Here is an 8,438-nt window from a genome sequence, read left to right on the forward strand (position 1 = left end):
ACTACGTTCATAACGCAATGCTAGAGTGTTATAAAACAAAGTAGTGCCTAGAACGAGCTTCGGAAAGAAAAGCCCAAACAGGGCCAAGCTTCTTGGGGGGAGTGGTAGTCTGCAAAGGGTAGTCATTTTAAAAATCGTACATGGCTCCATCAAAATAGTGAAAATATAGAATGCCCGCTTCACACTCGAAAAATCTGGGTTTGCATTGCTGCTGTAGATTTCTAGTTTTTATTTTGATTTAGTGTCACTTTTTAAAGCATTATTTTTTTTGTTTCCTAAATATAGCTTCAGTTTGTATGTATTGCTTTAAAAAGTGACTTGAAATGTGAAATAAAACACAAAGTCTACAATGAGCGTAATCACTTAATGCGGCAACGCATGGAATAGAAAAAAAACATTATTACGGCTCTAAGATTGTCATGAATACGAGAAATATTCGTCACCAGTGTGCCTCACCATTCACTGTCAAAGAAATACAGCAGCGATTGCTGTAACCCCGGAATAAACGGAATACCAAGCACTTAAAATATTGAATTATTTTTAAACAATTCATCTTTAACTTCTCTGTGACAGCTATATAAGGTTATTGTACTCTTCGAGCTCGATTACTTGGGACAGCAAATCTAAACTGCATGAGAAGTCAAAATAAATATTCTACTAAACGCCTAAAGCTTTCAGCCTTACTTCATTTTTTAATAATTAAATTTCGATAGACCTTGCAATTGCCTTATGACAACCAGTCAGTCTGCTTTCACTTTCACCTGTACAGAAATCTGAAGATACCGAGAAATTCTAGATGCACATGGTCGAACATGCAGTAACAAGGTAGAGTTCCTACAACTGCTTACGGGCACCAATACTTTTTCTATTAAAACACAAGCGGAAATGGAACGCCCATGCGTTTCATCGCTAACATGAGAATCATTATTTTTAACGTCAGAGTACTATGAAAATTTGTTCAGAGTACGTCCAATGCAATTGGAGGTTAAAATTGGCAAGTTGCAATATGCCACATAAAACATTTATTTAAAAATGAATAAAAGGTGATTTTTGTTAATTACCTGTATTTTACCTGGATCTTCCACGCAAGTAGTGTTCAGAGATTCGAAAGACGTACAGTGGCATCGGTTGAAAACTGCTTTCAAATTTATTTGGTCTTCGTAGAAAACGCCAATGTGTCCTATTCTAGCGCGCCATTATATAGGTGTCAATTAGCTGAATTGCTGTCAGCTTATGTTACTTCTCATACAGAAATCCTCTTCGATTAACTGACCACTTGTCAGTCGAACATTTTCAGTGTTCTCGCTGAAATTCCCCGATAAGACACACATTTAGGCAAAACGTGGTGGCTTGCAATGTATGAAGGGGACGTGCACAGGCGAGTACTCCAGTTGAGCATTATCATCGCTTCTTGACGCCGGAAGTGCGGCTGGAACTAATCTTCTCGCTCACAATCAACCGCTCGCGTGGTGCGCCCAGTGCGACTTTATCTAGACAGCTTTGTTTTCGATTCGCCAATTCGTTTGCGCGCGGACCCTTGCTCGTGCGCACGGCCCCACGAATGCCGGAGCCAATAAGGCCCTTTTCTTTGCACGCGGCACCAGTCACTGCCAAGATGCGGCTATAAATGTGTTGTCGACCACGTAGACATCATTAAAGAGTCACATAGAGATCGAAGAGTGGGAAGCGTTTTTGAAGAAGCTTTTGGAGCAACATGGACAAGCCACCATGCAAGTGCGGAGGTAAGCTGCACGTTTTCTAGTACACTCGATACCCTATATATATTCACAACGCGTGCACCACCAAAAGTGGTTAGCTTAGTTCATGTGTCGCGGCTGCGAGCTGTGGTTTTCAAAGTTCCTGTTTTCACTATGAAGCTCACTGGCAAAGCATCCTTTCCTTAGTTGATCTCGGCTATCCTTTGCCTAATGTGTGCAGTTTTCTCATCTTCACTGCGTTCGAAACTTGGCCTTTTCATTTCAATTGAAGAGCCATAACACTACATGAAAGGCCGGAATGAAGGTAACATGTCTCGATATAAATCTATGCACTACCCAGCGCTGGCTACACACAGCATATGTCATATAGGAAGTGCATAGGGGGCTTGCACAAAACACACCGCGGCTCACAATCATCCCCGACTTGAAACGTGGAACTCCCGCTGATGACAGGCACGTCTTGATTGTTGAACCACCGAAGAAAAAGTGCCGTACGTCGTCGCCAGCATCCAACACTGACAGCTCATTGACACTTACAAAAGGCTATTCAGACTAACATAAATCCCGCGACTCGCAGACTTCTTTCCACATTTACTCCTAGCTTATAACAACTGGTTTAACATTTGTCGCTCAAATACACGGCAAGCGCACGCTTCAACCATTGCTTGCGAACTGCCGAGCAGTCTACGTGCAGGCATCTCCCTAACGCTTATCTTTTCGTACCTGCAAACTAAGGAAATTCTGTGCGCCATTATCTGCTCAGCTGCGTCCCGATATCCACACTGGGGCCATTGATAAGTCAATCGTGTCAAGTGGTCTCGTGATGACGACGCCTGTGTTTGCTCCCACCTTAATCTTTATTCTCAAACCGACATCAAAGGCTTGTCGGTGGCGAGAAAAGATGCTGAACGTGCCTCCGTTGCATCTCGCTATCGATGTATTGGGATGTCATGGTATGGGTATACGCTTGCGTGCTTACGATTTGGAATCAGAGTCGCGTTGCTGAGAGATGCGGCTACTTGTGTTGGACCTCACTGATTCACTTCGAAAGAGCCACCCGCACATGTCTCGAGCCCTCGTAATGGGTCAGGGGCTCAGTTTTAGTCGCTCAGTCTTTACAGGTATATGTTAAGAAATCGTCACTACTATTTAATTTACCTATAGTCAGAATTGCAAAACTGACAATTGCCGCAGTGCCTGCAAATGAAATTTGATTCGGGGTGGATTTAGGGTGGCCCCCGCAGTGTCTGCATATCTCTGTAGCCAATGCACGGGGTTCTTTTCGTATCGTCCAAATTAGCACTAGTTTTATTTCGTAAGGTGCTCGCTAAAAGGTACAGCAAACAAGCTGTAGTATATATACTGATCCTGTGCATGGCTTTCGTGTGGTCACCTCGACATAATGTAGAACTTTCATTTCACTCTATTTGCTACTGCAAGTATAGCTCTCGTAACAATGCATCTTCAATGCCCTACCGCAGTTCCCGTTATAAACATGCGTGCCAGTCGACATGTCGACTACACAGAGTGTCAGGCACTATTGACGCTCCAGTAATCAGCGAGATAGAGAAAGCTGTATATTCGCGCTGCAACGTGGCTTAAACTGATAAACGTTTTATTGTTTTGTTCATTTGAGGTAAACGATAATGATACCAACTGATAATTACGTCCCTTGGTTTTTATTCGCGACGGAGGCGTGCACTTATCGTCTAAGTGATAAATTAACCTTCAGTTTTTTTTTGTTTGGTAATTACCAAACCGCTATACCGACCACAATTTGAAGTTATTAGTGAATTCGTACCTCTGAGGTGATAATATATAGACTACACACAAGGACCTCCGGTCATTATCACAATATTGAGCATACGGAGCAATCACGTGGGCCTCAGTTTTGCTTTGGAAAAGCAGCGTCATCTAAATGACACTATGCACAGAGCGTGGGTGAGGGTAGGGGCATTTCCACAGCTCCTTATCTACAGCCTTATCAGATCTCATTATGTGATGAAGTTCCAATAACTTACATATCTCTACGGAAACACAACAGAGAAGTTCGTCAGTTCCCGCATACATTGGAAATAAACGTTATGCGAAGCATGCAGAGGGAAGGCGACCATGTAGTAATTTTTATTGGTCTGCACATCATTAAATGACGTAATTATTTGTTTAAATGTTCCATGCACAGAGATATGTTGGAAAGTTGCAGAGTGTTATATAACCAGTTGTTAGCACTTGCGAACAATACCAACAGGAACGTGAGTATTAGCAACATCGGAAGTAATAAGCCGATATGAATAGGAAGCACTGGTACTCGCGAGGATGGCAGCCATGTACACCGCTACATAAATGAACTCCAGCGCATGGCACACCACTACAATTTACGTTAACCCGACCTAACGGCTGTATAATAGGAATACATAAGCAATATTTATAAAATTGGACAGCGAGTACTTCAACAACAATTCACGTTTCACGAACACAGGGTCTATTTAAGAAGTAGTTCAGAGACATGGCGTAGCTCGCTAGTAGAATGCTTGATTGCCACGCCAAATATTTGGATTGGATTCCAGCTGTAATTCTGACACTTACTCTGGTCAACACTGCCAATGTCAGGCTTTTCTTAGCGCTACGCGTTAAATTTTATGTGTGTTCTTGTCGTTCCCGGAAAGATAAAAAGTGTCCATCAGTGGCACATACCCGCTCGTGGGTATGTGCCACTGTCGGGCGGGAAGCTTTTGACGACGTACGTGAACAAGATTGTGACATTATTCATTTCTTGACTAGCACGTCTTATTCGTCAAACCATCTTAACTATCCTATTCTAATTTTGGTTCATGGCAAGTTAGCGGGGTGATCACGACTGCAACCAGACGGGAACACTTTGATTAATTGATTGATTGATTGATTGATTGATACATTGATTGATTGATTGATTGATTGATTGATTGATTGATTGATTGATTGATTGATTGATTGATTGATTGATACATTGATTGATAGATTGATAGATTGATTTATTGATGTCAAAAGTGCTTGCAGTACACACACAAATGAATGCTTCACATTTAAAACCATGACATTATTAACTGAGCTGGGATTGCTTTGGCAGTACATATTGGTCTCTCATTGTTCGCTTCCGTTCTTCATTCCTCGCCGCAGATCCCAAGTGCGTGTGTACCACACAGTGCAAGTGTGCCACTGGCGGATGCCCTTGTGACAGGTGCAAGAAATAGGAGCTGGCGCTGTGGGAGGTGTGTATACACCGGTCCATTTCCTATATACTTCTAAGTGTCGGCTACACCTCAGTAATTTATCAAGCGTGCAAGTTGCTAAATTTCTCGCAGGCACTTAACATTGTGTGCACTGCCGATACGCATCCATAGGTTGTTTATTTTTTTTGTGTCATGTCGAATTCGAGTAACCTATTGATTCGCATTGAGCTTTCTGTGTAGTCTACGATCAGCATGAGCCTCGCTTTCGCAGTTACAGGTTCCAACATACATGGCCTATTTACGAAATGTATGCGGTTTCAGACGTAAACGAAAGGTTCCCGTATTCAACCCGCCACTGCATCCAACCGAGTTGCCCTCCGCCTTTCATCTCTTTGTACTGACAGAGTGGCGTGACTTGACTTGATACATGCCATTATATAAAGCCGAGTTAGTTTCAATAGTAGCGATACTTCTGAGCTAGATATGCTAATAAATCAAACGCATTTTATCTACAGGTTGAACTTGACATCGCTGTTCCCGCTGTTAATTCATGTCTTATTGTATAGGCAGGAAGCCATATTGCAAAATAATGCCTTTACGTGAACGAAGATACACGACTGAGAATTTAGCCTCATCGAAAAGTGCAGTATGAAACTGCAAAGGTAATGCATGAGCTCTCTTTTGTATAAATGGTATACGCTTCAATACAAGATGGCACTGGCCCCGACGTCAAGCAATACCAAGGTCGTTCCAGGCTAGCAGCTCATTTTATTGCCTGGCACAAAGCTAGCAGATGATAGAGCGAAAGCACATTAATCGTATCGTTGGAAACAACGGCGAATCGGTTCACAAAATAGATTGTGTTAACGTAGCCGGAAAACTCTAATCAGAAGATTGCCACTCTTATTCACAATAAACTTACCGCATTGTTCTTTTCATTCCAGTATCTGGTGCATGAGCCATGGAAGCTTCCAGGAAGCCTTAAACGTGGGAAGGCATGGCAAAAAAAATTATATGTCGGAGGCGTTCCCCTATTTGAGAGCAAATAAAAAAATGAAAAATGAACTGCTCTTATTTCTCGCTTCATTTTTACAGTATAGAATACGATGATGATATCATTTACAGTTATTAGCTATAGCGGCTACTATGCATTTATTACGCCCCGAAATCGACCTTCTCACGCCCTTTTAAGCAATTAGGATTACTGGTTTGTCTTTTCTAGGCAATATTTGACAAAGGAAACCTACTGTACCAACTTCATTTCCTTCTATTTTGTGGCACCCATGCCACAGTCGTCATTTCCACAAACCTCAACTTCCGATTTTGCTTAGCTTTTATTTTAATTTGACAATATTTAACTTGTCTAAGCAAGCAAATACGTTTTTAAGTTTAGGCTGAACAGATTTAGGACCTTTCTTCATGAGAGATTTTTTTTCGTAGTCAGAATATGAGCTTGTGAGTCAAGTTTGTTTATTTATTTATTTATTTTTCCCTCTACGTTTTTCTTTCCTAAGAACATCTTCACCTATACGACCAAAAATTCTTCGGCAGCTCCCTTACTTATTAGGGAGTTTTCAGAGTCACTTATTCTTACAGCTGGCGTTCAAAGTATCTCGAATGTCAAGGCCCGGGTGGTATACAGTCAACTACAGGCGTGATATATATCTTTCTCGCTGAATTCGCGTACCCATAGCAATAGCAGGACACAGTTACCGGAACAAACGCTTTTTTGAGGTAAGAAAACGAGTATCTGGAAGGACAAAGGTGACCCATGCAATTATCGGCGATACAGCCGATTTCGCAAACAATCCACACATCCATGGTAATCACGAAACTCACGCGAGCATCCCGGCTTCAAGCTTTGTTGCCTGTTTTGGCTGAGTCATTTTTGGGCAAGTGAATGCTGTGGACGACAGTCCGCCTCAGTGAAACAGTGGCTAGGGAGCTCGGCAGCCGACCCAAAGGTTGCGGGTTCGTTCCTGGCTGTGGCGGTCGCGTTTCGCAGGAGGTTAAATGCCGGAGCTCGCCCAGTGGACTGTGTGAAGCCAGGGCACGTAAACAACACCAGATAGTTTGGATTTCCGTAGCCCTCCACTTCGGCGTCATACATAATCATATGGTAGTTTTGGGACGTAACCCCCCACGTATTAATTCATTCTGAACGACAACGCATGCACTGGAGCAGAGTGACGCCCCATTTTGTGTTCTGCAATGTCCTTGTAGCCCCAAATCATTTACAAACGCTTCACGTGCCCTTCCTTACGCAGACGGAATCGCACTTTTCTACAACACGCGGTTGGCTGATTAAACCACCGTTATCGGTGGAAATCTGCAGAAACCGACGCCGTAATGATACCTAACATAGTCCTGGCTCATGGTAGGTTCTTTTGCTGAAGTTTAAGCATGAGCAGAAGCTTGCACCAAGCGTGAGCTATGGCAGCTGTGGACAACCACAGCTTTAAACACAGCTTGCGCTGACGGGCTGCAAGGCGCACGTGTGGTCAGGCCTTTACACAGCCACGTGACCCACTGCTCTAGACTAGTGTGATTCCGTCTGTAAAGAGCAGCTCTCAGCCGTTTTTTTTTCTTCTCGTTCAAGCAGCGTGTTTCGTTAGACCTTGTGTTGTGAGCGCGAGAACGAGCGCAGCGAAAGAACTCCTGGCTCGATCAGCTCGAGCCACATGACGCTCTTCTTCCGCGCTGTAGTTCACGCTTACCGAAGCAGAAAGCAGCAAAAAGGACTGATGAAGACAAAAAAAAGTAAACAGAAAAGAATTTACAAATGCGACAACATATAATAAATGAGTCAGCTTCGCAGTAGTGGCGCCAAACCCGAATAAAATGTGGACATGGGCAGTCCTCATTTCTATACATTCTTTTCTCTTTCTTCCTTCATGTCTTTGTTTAATTCTCTTTCTTCTCTTTAATATCTCATATCTCTCTCTCTCTCTCTCTCTCTCTCTCTCTCTATATATATATATATATATATATATATATATATATATATATATATATATATATATATATATATATATATATATATATATATATTGCTACGGTATATATGATCCGGGCTGTAGTATGTGCCGGGTAGGTAGAAGAGAAAGACGACGTTGTCTGTTGCGGCCTGAGGACTCCATCTTTACCGCGACTGCCGAACTTCATCCTCACCCTGTAAATAAATCCACATATTCTTTAATTCAACCGTAACAGTTTTGTGGTGGCGGCGCTGGGTAATCAACCAAGCAACACGACGCTTCAAGCGCCTGATCTACGACGAAGCCACCGCCTTGCTGGACTTCCCCCGTTACCACTGGCAGCTGAGATGTCTTACGGCGAAGAAGGAAACAGGATCCCCGCAGCTGCAGACCTTCTACCAGTCCCAGCAGCACCGCTAGTGCCAGGTTCACGTGCGGCTGGTCCCTGGTTGCGTCAGGATCTGATAGTGCATCGCACACTCGGTGGCAAATCTGGCGAGGACGTGGACGCCTGGCTCACACACTACAAACGC

General features: G+C 43.1%; 1 long non-coding RNA gene across 1 annotated transcript; it reads left to right on the top strand.

Moving 5' to 3' along the window:
• Positions 1 to 1,582: 1,582 nt before the first annotated feature.
• LOC119171782 (uncharacterized) lies at positions 1,583 to 5,992 on the top strand. The gene is made up of 3 exons (XR_005109894.2): positions 1,583 to 1,742; positions 4,875 to 4,966; positions 5,872 to 5,992. It is a non-coding gene; the product is annotated as an uncharacterized LOC119171782 (long non-coding RNA).
• The last annotated feature ends 2,446 nt before the right edge of the window (positions 5,993 to 8,438 follow it).

Source organism: Rhipicephalus microplus, chromosome 3, assembly GCF_043290135.1.
Source record: "Rhipicephalus microplus isolate Deutch F79 chromosome 3, USDA_Rmic, whole genome shotgun sequence".
Lineage (NCBI taxonomy): Eukaryota > Metazoa > Arthropoda > Arachnida > Ixodida > Ixodidae > Rhipicephalus > Rhipicephalus microplus.